At 34.7% G+C, this 13,969-nt stretch overlaps 1 long non-coding RNA gene across 3 annotated transcripts; it reads left to right on the top strand.

Annotated features, from left to right (window-relative positions):
• Positions 1 to 4,729: 4,729 nt before the first annotated feature.
• LOC113989451 lies at positions 4,730 to 13,569 on the top strand. Of its 3 annotated transcripts, XR_003541274.2 has the most exons (6): positions 4,730 to 4,836; positions 6,571 to 6,641; positions 8,985 to 9,065; positions 12,158 to 12,213; positions 12,869 to 12,931; positions 13,323 to 13,569. It is a non-coding gene; the product is annotated as an uncharacterized LOC113989451 (long non-coding RNA). The 3 variants fall into 3 exon arrangements; XR_005566257.1 differs by lacking the exon at positions 12,158 to 12,213; XR_005566256.1 differs by lacking the exons at positions 12,158 to 12,213; positions 12,869 to 12,931.
• Positions 13,570 to 13,969: the final 400 nt, after the last annotated feature.

The raw sequence follows: 13,969 nt of genomic DNA, 5'->3' as shown, positions 1-13,969 counted from the left end.
TACATCACACTGTGAACATGCATAGTTAAACATGCATTTACAAAATAATTGCCTGATTTTATTACACAGAATATAACTTTTGGTACCTTACAAAAACATAAAAAGCTCAGTGAGGTTTACTATTTTACAAATATCAGCTTTCAACTCCAAGATCTTTTTGTAGTAAAAGAAAATAGAAAAAAAAAGCTGCAAAACCAACGTTACGCTTTGAAAAGTCTTTTTCTTCACTTAAATTGAATTGGAAATCATCTGAACCATTAGGCGAAATAGCACCAGGGACAACAAACACCTTAATTTCTGAGTAAATGAGAGACATACCAAAAATATTACAAAAGATTAAATAATGTGACTAGAAACATGAACTTGTAAGTATGTTCTTTGACAATGACGCATTTTCAGGTCTAATTTACAATATATTTTTTTATTATATTAAGATTCTTACTGATTGAAACTAGATACTGCAGAGTACAGCATTGTAGCTAAAGTGATACACTTTATTTTAACGTTTAAATGAATGGAGCTCTGTTTTTGTAAGGAAAAATGAGCTTCGTTCAGTTATGTGGTATTTCAGGCTAATCTTCAGAAGCACTGATTAAGTAATTGCACTGAAAAAGAACCCATGTTCTGCTTTTGACTCCAAATGACATTTACTTCCTAAAATGAGAGAAAGTTTTTCCAAGAACCTAAATCTCTTCTAAAGATTTTTTCCTTAGAGGTCACTTGAAAAGTTTTTGACCTTGAAAAGTAACAAAGGTAAAATTTTTCTCATTAAAAAAAAAATAAAATTGTGCTTTCTGGTACCTTATCAGCATTTTTTTTGTGTCATGTTACATGGCTCTCATGGAAATTCTAATCCATCCAGTACAATGTCACGTACAAATCACATATAATCTATTATTTTCTACCAAAGGGTGTTTTGATTCTACTGAATGATGGCGGTTGTCTTTTAAACGTGTAGTATCTTTCTGGATATATTTTACCACAAAGTGTAGGCAGTGATTATAGATAAGCTTAAAAATAACACATAAAGGACATGGCAAAATACCACTAAACATTAAATTATGTTGTATGATTTTGAGAATAATGGGGAAAGCTGAAAGCCATAGTTACGTTTATGTTTTCTGTAAGCAATAGAAAGTCACACAGCCTCACTGGAGATTCAGAATAAAAGTGTCACAATGGGGAGAAAGGAGCACAGAAAACAACTTAGAAAAGCACAACAATCTAGATAACAATCATGGTAAAGTCAGACAACTGTGAACCCCAGTTTCAGATGTTAGAATAGCTGAAAGCAACTATTGTTGCTTCTATAATAAAGGCACTTCCATATACAGTCTTGATGCTTAATGGCAATTATTAGGATGGTAGATGGAGGAAGAGAAAGAGCAAAAAGTTATCAGTCCTTCAGCTATCTGCCCTTTAACAAACCAGTGGTTCTTCAGTGTGTTGACAATCAGAATGGTATTGCAGGGACATATTTCAACACAACAGGGTAGTCTCCACAAGAAGAAAAGTAATCAGGAACTGATTTGACTCAATAGACCAAATCCTTCCCTCATGTTACTTCAAACCACTCATATTTTCAGAACAATCTGATACACTAGACGTGCATGTTATCTCTGTCAAGAGAAGGTGGTCTACCTGTAGAAAGAATTTTCAAAGGCTTATCTCAAAAATAATGAAGTACAAACCTCATACCAAAAGAGTACAGTTTTGTTTTATCAGGACAGAATTTTAGATTATTTCCTCTTCCTAAGTGAAAAGAAATAAACCAATTTCAGTCTTCTGTAAGATGAAGGATGGGGAGGGAGGTGACAAGGCTGATTGGTTTACAAATGGTGTAATGAAGGTAATATGACTTTTCTGAAGCCAGACCAGAATCCTATTTAATCACACTAGGCACTAACTAGGAACTAAATACTTCTGAACTTGTAATTTGTACTTTTTTCCTGCTAAATTAAATGCAAAGGTCTAACCATTGCATAACCAAAAATAACGGGAAAGTTTGAAATACCTGAGCAAAAGAAGCTTTGCAGATACTAAATATAAGTTACACTGTTTTACTTATGATGGACTGAACATACGCTTACATGTGAGCATATACCTTAGTGTCAGCTGAAATAAAGACATTATGAAGTGTTATATATTTACTGGAAGTTAACCCAAGTGCTAAAATTCTGTGTGAGAAGCAATCAATCCACATACTGGTAGACACTGCTAATTCTTTGTAATATATCAAAAATCCTCCAGTTTTATTTACAAAACCTAAAGAATGAGAAGAAAAGCCAATGTAGTCAACAAAGTAGCACACTTAAAGGATATTGAATGTATGGACCAAACCATAAAGGTGGTCCTAGATATTTCCCATGACAGGGAAGGAAAGGTTTCTTTTAGGTACACAGATAAAATACTTGAGATTCTTTAGAATTATCCTAAATTCAATATTTAATATTGAAAATATATATGTCCTTTATTCATTTGTTTATGTATTTAAAGTATATCTCTCCTTTGTGTGTACAAGCATACATGTATATGTAAATATATATAGCTTTGGATGTGTACATATATGAATGTGTATGCATATATGTCTATCAATTTTATTATATATTCCTGTACATATCTTATTTTTGAACCATCTGGGTTTTAACGGGTTTTTGCTTACTGTTTCTTCTTATCCTTAAGTTACTGATATTGTTTCCTAATTTTAAAACTAGTTTAATCTAATAACTTTTGAATGGCAGTGGCTGGAGAATTTGAGAACAGAATAATTTTTCCTTACGAGTCATCTACTCACAGTGAATACAGAACACAGGCAAAAACATTACATTAGATAAAATATATATGAAGTGCAGTTTTTTAATGATGGATCAAAGTTTATTTCAAATCATTGACCAGCATCAGCATATTGTTCTGAACAGTAATTATTTAATACAACATTCAGCCAAACACTGAAAAATCCTAGCACATTCATAATCACTGCCATGTAGGAAATAACTTATAAAACAGACTGTGACTATAAATAATATGAACATATAAAAAATCTTGCCATTCTTCATATTTGTACACATGAAAGCTTCTAATATATTTATTATAAAAATTATTCTGCATACAGTGTACACATCATGTGAAGAAATATATTCAAGCTATTTACAGAAATCAGAGATCAATTTAGGCCACTGTGATTTTCCAAGGAAAATGTCTTCATTTAAATATATATATATGAATAGCAGATTGCAAAACTGAATAACTTAGTCAAGTATTAATACCCAGAGACAGTTTCAGAGCTCTTGAAATGTGCTGATGACTTTTAGTGCACTCCATCCACAAGGCAGCTTTATTTTTCAGCTTAAATAATTTGTTGAAGTTATAAGTTGTTTATAAAAAGACTCTTTATTATACAATCTATCATGAAAAGACCCTTTATAATACAATATACTTTAAAGAAAATAATAACTTTTCAATCATTTTCCAGACAGTTATGAGGAGATTTACAAGAAGGACAAATAGATGTGCAAAATATTTTTCTTCTCTCTTGAACTTTTCTTGTAAAGTTCTAAACTCAAAAGATTTGAATGACAGTACACGAATTCTGACCTTTAACATTTCCCAAAAATCTGAAAACAATATAGAGTAGTCAACTTCTTGAAAAGTATTGCCTATGCAGCCTTTTAATTTACATCTTCAATCTGTGCTTATTATATTCTTACCAAAAAAAAAAAAAAGAATGATGACTACACAAATGTGATAAAAAAAAGGGAAGATCTTACTCCCTTCTTGACCGAAAAACAAGTGAGTGATAAGAGCATGAAAATATCTCTTCCCAGCCCTTTGCCACATGTGATCAGCTGGAAGGCAGGAGGGCTCTGCAGAGGGACCTGGACAGACTGGAGAGTTGGGCTGATTCCAACGGGATGAGGTTCAACAAGACCACTTTGGCCACAACAACCCCCTGCAGCGCTACAGGCTGGGGACAGAGTGGTTGGAGAGCAGCCAGGCAGAAAGGGACCTGGGAGTTTGGATTGACAGGAAGCTGAACATGAGCCAGCAGTGTGCCCAGCTGACCAAGAAGGCCAATGGCATCCTGGCCTAGATCAGGAACAGTGTGGCCAGCAGGTCCAGGGAAGTGATTCTTCCCCTGTACTCAGCACTGGTGAGGCCACACCTGGAGTGCTGTGTCCAGTTCTGGGCCCCTCAGTTCAGGAAGGATATTGAGGTGCTGGAGCAGGTCCAGAGAAGAGCAACGAGGCTGGTGAAGGGACTCAAGCACAAGTCCTATGAGGAGAGGCTGAGGGAGCTGGGGTTGTTTAGCCCGGAGAAGAGGAGGCTCAGGGGAGACCTCATCACTCTCTTCAACTACCTGAAGGAGGTTGTAGCCAGGTCGGGGTTGGTCTCTTCCCCCAGGCAGTAGGACAAGAGGGCATGGTCTTTAGCTCTGCCAGGGGAGGTTTAGGTTGGATATTAGGAAGGAATTCTTTACAGAGAGAGTAATCAGGCACTGGAATGGGCTGCCCAGGGAAGTGGTGGATTCTCCGTCCCTGGGGGGTTTTAAGATGAGACTGGATGTGACACTTAGTGCCATGATCTAGTAACCACGGCAGCAGTGGATCAAGGGTTGGACTTGATGATCTCAGAGGTCCCTTTCAACCTGGTTGATTCTATGATTCTATGATTCTATGATTCTATGATTCTATGATTCTATGATTCTATGATTCTAAGATTCTATGATCATGCTCAGCGATTTTAGCTGGAGTTGACAAGTCACCTTTTACTGTCTCTATCTCATTTCAAGACCTCTCTTGAGGTAGACCAGCTTTGAAGCCTCTTTATTTTCTCAAGGTGTGGTAGTCCAGGCTTGAAAACCCTGTCAAATATTAAGCTTGCCAACCCTTGCCTGATAGCTATAACGTTATGATGAAATCCTAAAATAAATGTTTCATCTTTCTGTATTGATTTAAAAGTAGTACTAAGTTTAATTTTAATTCAATTTTCAGAATCTAGCTTATTAGTATGAGCAAATATATTTCATGTTCCTTCCCAAAGTCATCCTCAATTATTTGTTTTGGATCCTTACTCATTAAGAACTAGTAAGTGAAAATTACATTTGACAGACTGGTTTGTGGTTTTTATAGTAATTGTTAATTAATTCTGTCCATTATTAATTATTTCCCACCTCTTACTACAAACATTTCCTGTGTTTTCATCTCTCAGAACCATAGCTGAACTATTCATCCTCCATAGTTTGCAACTGCTCATTCAGTTGCAGGGATTTGATCTCATTTCAGAATGAGTGAAACCTTTGGAAATGGAGACTAATGAAAAGGGAATAACAACAGAAATCAAAAGAAGACTAAAGAAAAGAGAATAATAAAAACAAAAATCAAACACTCATGTTTACACGGGAATGTTCTGTTTTAAGATCATTGTTGTCTGTATAGGAAAGAGAAAGATCACTGGTGCCAAAGGTCACAGAAAGCTCACTTAAGATGCTGGACAAGTATCAATATATTTTTTTCCTACTGTCATGCTTTCCCCTATATCCTGTGAGAAACAGCAGATTAGACTAAGTGGATTCATGCTTTCACATTACATATATTTTTATGTTTTGTTTCTACCACCACCCATTCCCAAATCTTTGTGTGAGGAAATGCCTATGAGCTAAAATCTCTAAGTACTCCTGCATAGCAAGTAATGCATGAACACAGTAAAACTGCAAAAATAGTTAAAACGTGGGCAATTAACAGCATTCAGCAAATTTTCTCTATGATTTTTAAACAATTTTATCTCCTCCTTTGAATTCAAGTTATTGCAGTACAAATTAAATAATGCTGTAATGTTCAGGCTGATGGAAGAGGAGTATTAGCCACGGAAGAAGTAGTGGAAATTATACCTACTTCAAATTGTTAAAGATGTTAATTTAATAAGCTAGAAAATGGAATTTTAGTATTTCAAGGAGCTTTATCTTTTTATTAGATAAAATTTTTGTTATTAGACTCTGGGTGGAATTTCTGTAGCTTTTGTTTTGATATTAAAGTTATTTAACTTGCCTTTTCTATTCTCATTACCAGAATATTTTATGGGTAAATCCACTTAAGGAACCTATTGTGCTTTCTGATCAAAGTGGAAAACAAAGCTAGGTTATAATTAGCAATTTAATTTTTAATGAGCTGATTGAGGCCCAAGGTCATAACAAAGGGCACAAAACAACCAAAAAAAAAAAATTCAAACAACAATAAAATTTCTAGCACAGAACACTAATGATAGCACCCTACACATGACCTGGGCAAAATATTATTTGGCAGAGTACATCTAACAGCTATCCCAGTTGTATTTTTTATTTTCTTTCAGAACTCTAAGTCTAAGTAAGGTGTAACATATTAAATAATACAGAAGCACATAAAAATGCATGAGACTTGTTTTCTGAAAAGAACGTAGCAGGGATGTTTACTGAATTTAAATTTCCCAAGCTCAAGTTTAAAAGTTGCAGCTATAAGCCGAACATTTAACTCTCTAATATCTTTTGTAACACCTCAGAAGGTAGTTAACTACTATCACGCACTATAATTCTTCCAGAATCCTGCATGTAACTTCCACTGAAGTTCTCGGGATTTGGCCTTTCAGTCTTCAGAAAAAATAAATCATAGGTAAGTAGAATCTTTACATAAACGTGATGTCCGTGCTTTCTTTGCAGTTTGTAAATTAAATCATGAAACTTTATTATTTTTGAATACAGAGTTGTTTAAGATCTTACTTAGCATATGCTTTGATTTTTACTGGTGGACTTTCATACAGCTTTCTCTAGCAGTAGAAATATTTATGCCACTAAGCCCTCTAGTAAGCACTTTATGTCCAAGACGTACATCATTTTATCCCGACAAAACTGCTTTATATATTGCAAGTAATGTCCTTATGAAACACACTCCATCTCATTAAAGGAATCTAACATTTAAAATTAAATTAAATATACCTTTACACCTAGCAGACTATAAGCAATAGAGGAGATGCTAATGAGTTCTGCAAGTTCTACAGGTAGTCCATGGATCAAGTCCACCCACAGGATGCTTTCATCTGCTTTAGTGGCTTTTTTCTAGGGAAGAGAAGCAACTATTTGAGCAGCTAATTGCTGCTGGCACAGCCAAGCACTTCATTGTGGTACTGTCACTGCCTCTACTCTCCCAACAAGAGGGCAGAGGAAAAAAGCAAAGACAACAGACAAAACTGCCCCCATTGAAAGAGAAGGAGAAAAAGTAACCCTACAGAGCTCCAAAATAATTCTTTCTAAGTGGCAGTAGCGTGAAACACAGAAGAAGGCATGTGCTCATGCTGGTGTCACCTGGCGGAACCACGAGCTGCAATTTTTATGAAAGTGGAAGTGTCTAAAGACAAAGAGTGAAGTCCAGCTCCTGTGGTTGCTATGTTGACTCTGCTTAGAAAGTTTACAAACTGCCTCAAAAAAGTTTTTCTTAATAAAATGTTCCTCCCTCACTTTCTTCCCATTACTAAAAACATACACCAAATCAGTTCAACCAAGAGTTGGACAACACACCAAATATAAAAACTGGCAAGATACTGGTAAAGTATTATTGGAAAAGTATGTAATGTATTTCCTCTATCTTCAGGTTAGGATTGGAGGAGGGCAGGTGGACAACTGTACTAAGTGCTAAAGAGGTTTCCTATGGACCACAGCACACAGTTTGAGAACTGCTGACTTACGTGGTCATATATCAGTCATTTAAACACATACTAATATGAAAAGCATAAAAAGGAATGTCATTTTATGTCCCATTTGTATATTATGTTACTCATTTCAGGTATGTTGCAGAAGTGTAATCCCACTTGATAGGTATGCAAGACCTAAGCACGGTCCTGATTTCTCCTGGTAATAAGAACAGTTTGTTATAACAACTGTATATTCTGAATTTCACCAAACAATGTTTTGCTATTTCTTTGCCTGGTGCTTTTCCTCTGGTTTCCTCTAAAAAAAAACTTAGTGGTCATTGCCTCTGAAATTTTGTTTACATAAATTCTTAATTCCATTAAAAATGACAAAGAAAGAAAGGAAAAGAAAACTGAGAAGAAGAAGGAGGAGAAGGAGAGAAAAAAAAGGAATGTAAAAGGAGAGAGGGAAGAAGAAAGGGAGATTGATTCTCAGTGAGGATGTTCTGTTTGCAGAAAGAATTTAAAAGAACAAGGAGGGGGGAATGGAAATGATAAAAAATATGAGTAGGTTAACAGAGGACTGAGAACTCTGGAGATAATACCAAGTTAACCTATGCCTTTAATTTGTTGTTTCAATAGAAATGATACTGTACAAAAAGGTGTTAGGATATAATTTAAATATGATGTGCATAGGCAGATTATCCATTACTTGCACAGTGCAAGTTTCTGTACTGTATTTTATCTATATATTATTGTCATAGTGTGTTACTCTACTGCATCTGGGAGGGACATCATCAGTAACTCACCAGAAATACAGTAACAGGATTGAAAGACTGCTTCAACTTCCTTCTTTTGAAGGTGCATAGAGATGGACAAATTGCTTCACACCCTTTTGGGGAAAAATTACACAGATCAGACAACTCTGATATAAACCATAAATGCATTTGTATTTGCCAAACTGATGTTAAAAAAGCTTTACAACAGTTTTACACTTGCTTTAAAAAAACTTTAAAAAATTCATTATTAATCACTTAGTTTTGAACTGTTTATTATTTCATTCAACATATATGTATGATACATATTTTTACTTAAGTTGTGCCAGATATACTCTGATTATTTTGTTTGTTTCAGCCTGAATTAAAATTACATTTTATTTTGTATTTGGAGATTTCATAAGAAGAACCCTCTTTCTGGTTTTGTTCAGATAGTTATGTAATTGTGATAAAAAAACTCCAGACTATTTCCTCAATTTAAAAACCAGTAGACTGCTTGCGTCTATTTTCCCCTCCAATTCCTCTAACTTATCCTGAGCTCTTGTCAATTTTCAGAAACGATACCTCTGTCTTCAAGCATTGCCATGAATTTTGGATTGTCAGCTGAAAACTCAAACAGAAAACCAGCAGTTGCAGGTAATAAGATTTGATAGTGGCACGAATTACATATACAACAGAGGCCCAAGACTGTATTGGACATGACAGAAGTAAGTGTTCATTAACACAGAATGTAGTCACAAAATGGTATAAACACACTTTAAATTAACATAAAAACAATATCATTCCTGAAAGCACTCTGGAGTAGCACTGAATCTAGAGAAATCAATACCATTCACTAGACAAAAGATCTTAAAACTCAACCTGTATTTGTCAATATCAGCCTACTCAATGCAGTTTCTGTACCTGTATTATATACTCCTTGCATAGGTAAGAGAGTGACAGCACACACATCTTTTCACCTGTTATAGCATGTAAGCTCAACAAACTTAATACAATACTTTGTCAGTATGAAGTGTAGAATAAAAAATCCTTAGTCACAGTTCTGAGAATGACAGAAATTTGTCATAGACTGAAATTTATAGTCTCCTGTGCTCAAAATGCAAAGATGACATTTCAAATTTTTCAGTCAAAAATGTTCTTTTTTTTACAAAGTCTTGACATCGAAACAGTACGCTCAGTGACTTTGTACAATACAGGCCTGGAAAAGAGACGGCAGTAAATTACATTTGAAAAAGCAGCATGAACACCACGTGGTCTTCTCACATTATATGAAAGCAGGAGGCAATTTCACAGCAATTCAAAGACACCAACAATATCTATTACAAAAAATCATGATGCAAATTGTGAACATTATTCTGGCATTTCTCTTCTCTTCTCTGATGCTACGAAAACCCTAGCATACCTAAACTGAGCAACTCAAGTTCTGTTTCATGTAATCTGTCTTCCCAAAACTTCCATGTGGACTTATTAGGAAAGTAACACTACACACATGATCCTCTTCAAATAGTATCAGTGCAAGTTACAGTCTTTGCTTGCTGACCACCTGCCTAGTTAAAGCTTTTGACAATGTGAATTATAAGCTTTTGCAGACCCATGAATGCCCCGCAAATTTTCTTTCTGACTTATCTAAGCCTCTGTAATAAGATGATGGTTAGATAGGTGGAAATGGCAAGATCTCTTTAATATCATAAATAGTTTCCATACTCCTTTACATCTCCTTTCTGTTGTGCAGAAGGAAGCCACTGGCAGAGCTATGTTTGTTCAGTTTCATACTGATGCAAGTTGTTCAGTCAGCAGACACATATGGCTGATTTCTTCATCAGCGAGCTTCTTTTTGCTGATGACTGTGAGTTGGTAGCTCACTCAGTCAATAACATTCAATTTAGTATTGATGACTTTCCTTGTGCATATTATCCCTTTAATTTTTCTGTAAAGGTAAAAGACAATGGAAGTACCAAACCAACCAACAGAGACACAAGCACAGGCACTCACATTTTTGCACTTAGCAAAACTATGGTACGCTCTTTTTTGACATCATTCAGATACAGACACACTGTGAAACTGCTGTCACATTGCTAATTTTAACTCTTAATTTAAAATATTAGCATACTAACCATGCAGCATCAAGGCCAGTCCCCAAACATGCACTGGACACTTATTCTCAGAACACTTTAGCGTGTTTGTGAGACATAGAAAATTTGTTCTTTCCACAAAGGAAATTCAGTTGTATAGGCAATGCCTCTACTATGCCTGAAAAACGGAATGACTACATCCTCCGAACTGTCCAATCCTTAAATAACAACAAATATTCAAACTCACATCCTGATCCCAAAAACTTGGTTATAAAATTATTAGACAATATGGCCCAACTCGCAGATAGCTATGATTATAATTTGGTGCCTTCTTCCAAGATAGTTGAGGCAAACTGCACTATCCATTGCAACATGATAGGGGTATACTATGCAAATCTGAGCATAAGGTAGTAGCAGCAGATTCAGTATATTGTGGCTAATTTTAGTTAAATTATGATGCCTTTCTGAAGTTTCATAGTGGAGTTTTTTGCATCGCAATGCCATCGCTTCCCTTTTCCTTAAATGGAAATGAATTAATTTTTCTGCACTTCCTGGGCTGACCAGAGCAAGAGAAGATATTCGTGGTCTTTCAGCCAGCCTGGAGTAAAGACCAGGAGTTCTTCTTAAGGAAAAGAGCTGCACAGAAACCTGGACTGTGTCCTACTCCTGCAAATACTCTCTTCTGCTATGACATGGATTCAACTTACAGACTAAGACGTGACATTTATTTTGGAACTGCTGGGATAGCCCAATGGCTCCTAGAGACCATCAGCCAGATGCCCAATCATATGTGAAAGAAGCTTCAAGTCATACAAAATGCAACACAACATTCAGTAATTTTCTTGCAGCTTTTCTCTCTACACAGATCAATTCCTATGTTATAAACCTTTCTGCTAATGACAATAGAACTAATGAGCTTTGCTACACCATATGTCTATCAGCTAGGTTGTAACTACCTCCTCTGTCTCCTGGTATTAGTGGCTACAAAGCAAGAAGAAACATTATAATCTTTTAAAAGATTAAAGATTTCATTTCCTCCAAATTAACTCAGCTAAAATCCACACACATTCTTCTGAGGCCTGTGAGAAAACTTCCACAGTTTAAATGAATAAACTGACTGTTTTCTAAGATTAGATCGCTGATACCTCAGGATAAATCATTTTTATCCAAGTTTATTTCCTGACTCTTTTCTGAGTGATACAATAATATCAATGTCTAATGGCTCTTCTTTTTTTTTTTTTTTTTTTTTCAATTTTAAATAAGTTGCCTTTTATTGTATGACTTGTCACATCAGCTTGGTGACTGACTGAAAACATAAATTTTCCTTGCATGGAATCAAAGTTTGTGTGGTAGTAATTTTAATTATTATTTGACTAATTATTTTCAGTGGAATTAAGTCATTTAGGAAAGCACTATTTCTTTATATGGAAATTTCAGGTGCCTGAAAATTCTTGAACACAAAGACATAGATATGTTGAAATTCTGAATATAACTATTGCTACATTTAGTATTGTCTATCTCATCCATGCCCATTTGTTCAGACTTCCAGATCCAGTATTTGATGGATACTTCTTAAGAGTTATCATGTTGTCTTTGAGTACTTTTACATTACATAAAATAAAATACTCTAAGTGACAGAATTTATATCTTTTACAGCTTTCAAAAGTTAGAGAGACTAGAGCTTTCATTTCACAAATAGTCAATGTAAGCAGGTAAGGAGTATGTAAGGAGCAGGGCTGCACTCTGCAGAACAGAAGCATTACTCATGCAAAACCATGCAGGAAATCAATAGAAAATCCAGAAATAGAATTCTTAGCTGTTAGTTTTATGTGAGTGTTAAACATATTTTTGCAGTACTTCAAATAAAAGATAATTATTGCATTCTTTACCTTGCATTGACTTGCACTGAGCAGTTAAGTAAGTGGATTATAAAAACATGCCAACTGATAAAAAACAATTTATAAAACATTTTCCTCCTATAAAGCAACTTACTTTCTGAATTACATGGTGAACAGAAACAAATTCTTTAAGTTGCAGTTTACGATACTTTTTTTTGGTTTTAGGAAAGCATTTTGCACCTTATTAGTGCAATTCTGTTAAAGTCTGTTTAAAGATTGTTAAAGACTATGTATAGAAATATTTCTTAGAATTGGTTAGAATTATTTAAAATTGTTTGCAATAATACATATTTATATATGTCCTGCTTTGAAAAATAAGATGCTATTCTGACTGTAAGTGTATAGAGAAAATGCTTTCTGAATCTGAAGGTATGCTTCAGGAAAAATTAGTTTCATAATTTGAAAGAGGAGTTTGTTAAGTATAAATTATCTTCCGAGGATGTAGGCTCTTCTTTTTTCTGTACTACAGAGCATCACGCAGACAAAAAAAGACTGTAAAACATTTACCAAAAGGAAAAGAAGATATCTAAGGGTATGTTTTAAACAAACCTTTGGAAACAGCTTTCGTTTTCCAATTCTGCTGTAATCAAACTATTCCACCATTTTTTCAGGTGCAAATTTTAATATTTTCTCTACTGTTTCTGAATATATTCCCACTTGGAAACAGAGAAGAAAAGGCAAGGGAAAGATAATTCCTTTCTATGATACCATTTCATAAACAGAAATTAAAATCAGCAAATTTCATAATTCTTCCCTTTGAACTCAGACACAGAGTTGGTGACACCAAGAGATTCATGCAGATTTTCTTTCATATGTCATTTATATGTCTTCTTTAGAATTTTGTCCTCTGGTAATCTTTTTGGGGTTGTTGGAAAATTTTTCTTTTGCTAAAATATTCACTTTTTTTCTTACTATTCTTGCAGTCCAGAGGCAATATTTCATTGAAGGAAGAACCAGATGAAAAAAGAAAATAAGAAATCAGGAAGGAATCCATTCCATTCCAAAAGCAAGGGGTTTTTGTCCTCTTTAACTTTAGTGAAGACAGCATCATTACGTTGGAACATGCAACACACACCTTTTTCTGGAGGACTTCCAGCTAGATTATCTGAAGATTTTTGAAATTTAATTTAAATTAATGACTGTGTGAGTAAAGAAAACTCAGGTTCAATAGGTAGTGTTTGGGAATGTTCTATCACTGCCTACAGACATTCAGGCAAAAATATCCTTCTGATTCTTTGATGTTTTCCAGTAACGAAAGAGGGAAATTAAACCATCAGTGCAAGGAGTTTTAAAGCAGAGACTTGACTTTCCACTTAGGGGAAAAAAAAAAACCAACCAATGAACCCCACCACATTAAAAAAATCCTCTCAAAACAGAAAAATAGAATCTAATAAAGTTTCTTATAATATGCAAAGTGATAACATCAAAAATTAGATAAGCAATTAAAGAAAAATGATCCTTCACACTGTGTTGTAAAGATCTAAAATGATCAGGGAGTCTAAAAATATTTGACTCAAAAGTTATGTGCTTTTAAACTACACACATATATAGTAAGTACTGCATTTTGATA

The sequence above is a fragment of the Pipra filicauda genome, unplaced genomic scaffold (genome assembly GCF_003945595.2).
Source record: "Pipra filicauda isolate LSUMZ 115617 unplaced genomic scaffold, ASM394559v2 scaffold67_size6003252_pilon, whole genome shotgun sequence".
In the NCBI taxonomy this organism is placed as follows: domain Eukaryota; kingdom Metazoa; phylum Chordata; class Aves; order Passeriformes; family Pipridae; genus Pipra; species Pipra filicauda.
The sequence above is the reverse complement of the archived record's forward strand: the minus strand, read 5'-3'. Positions and strand labels throughout refer to the sequence as shown.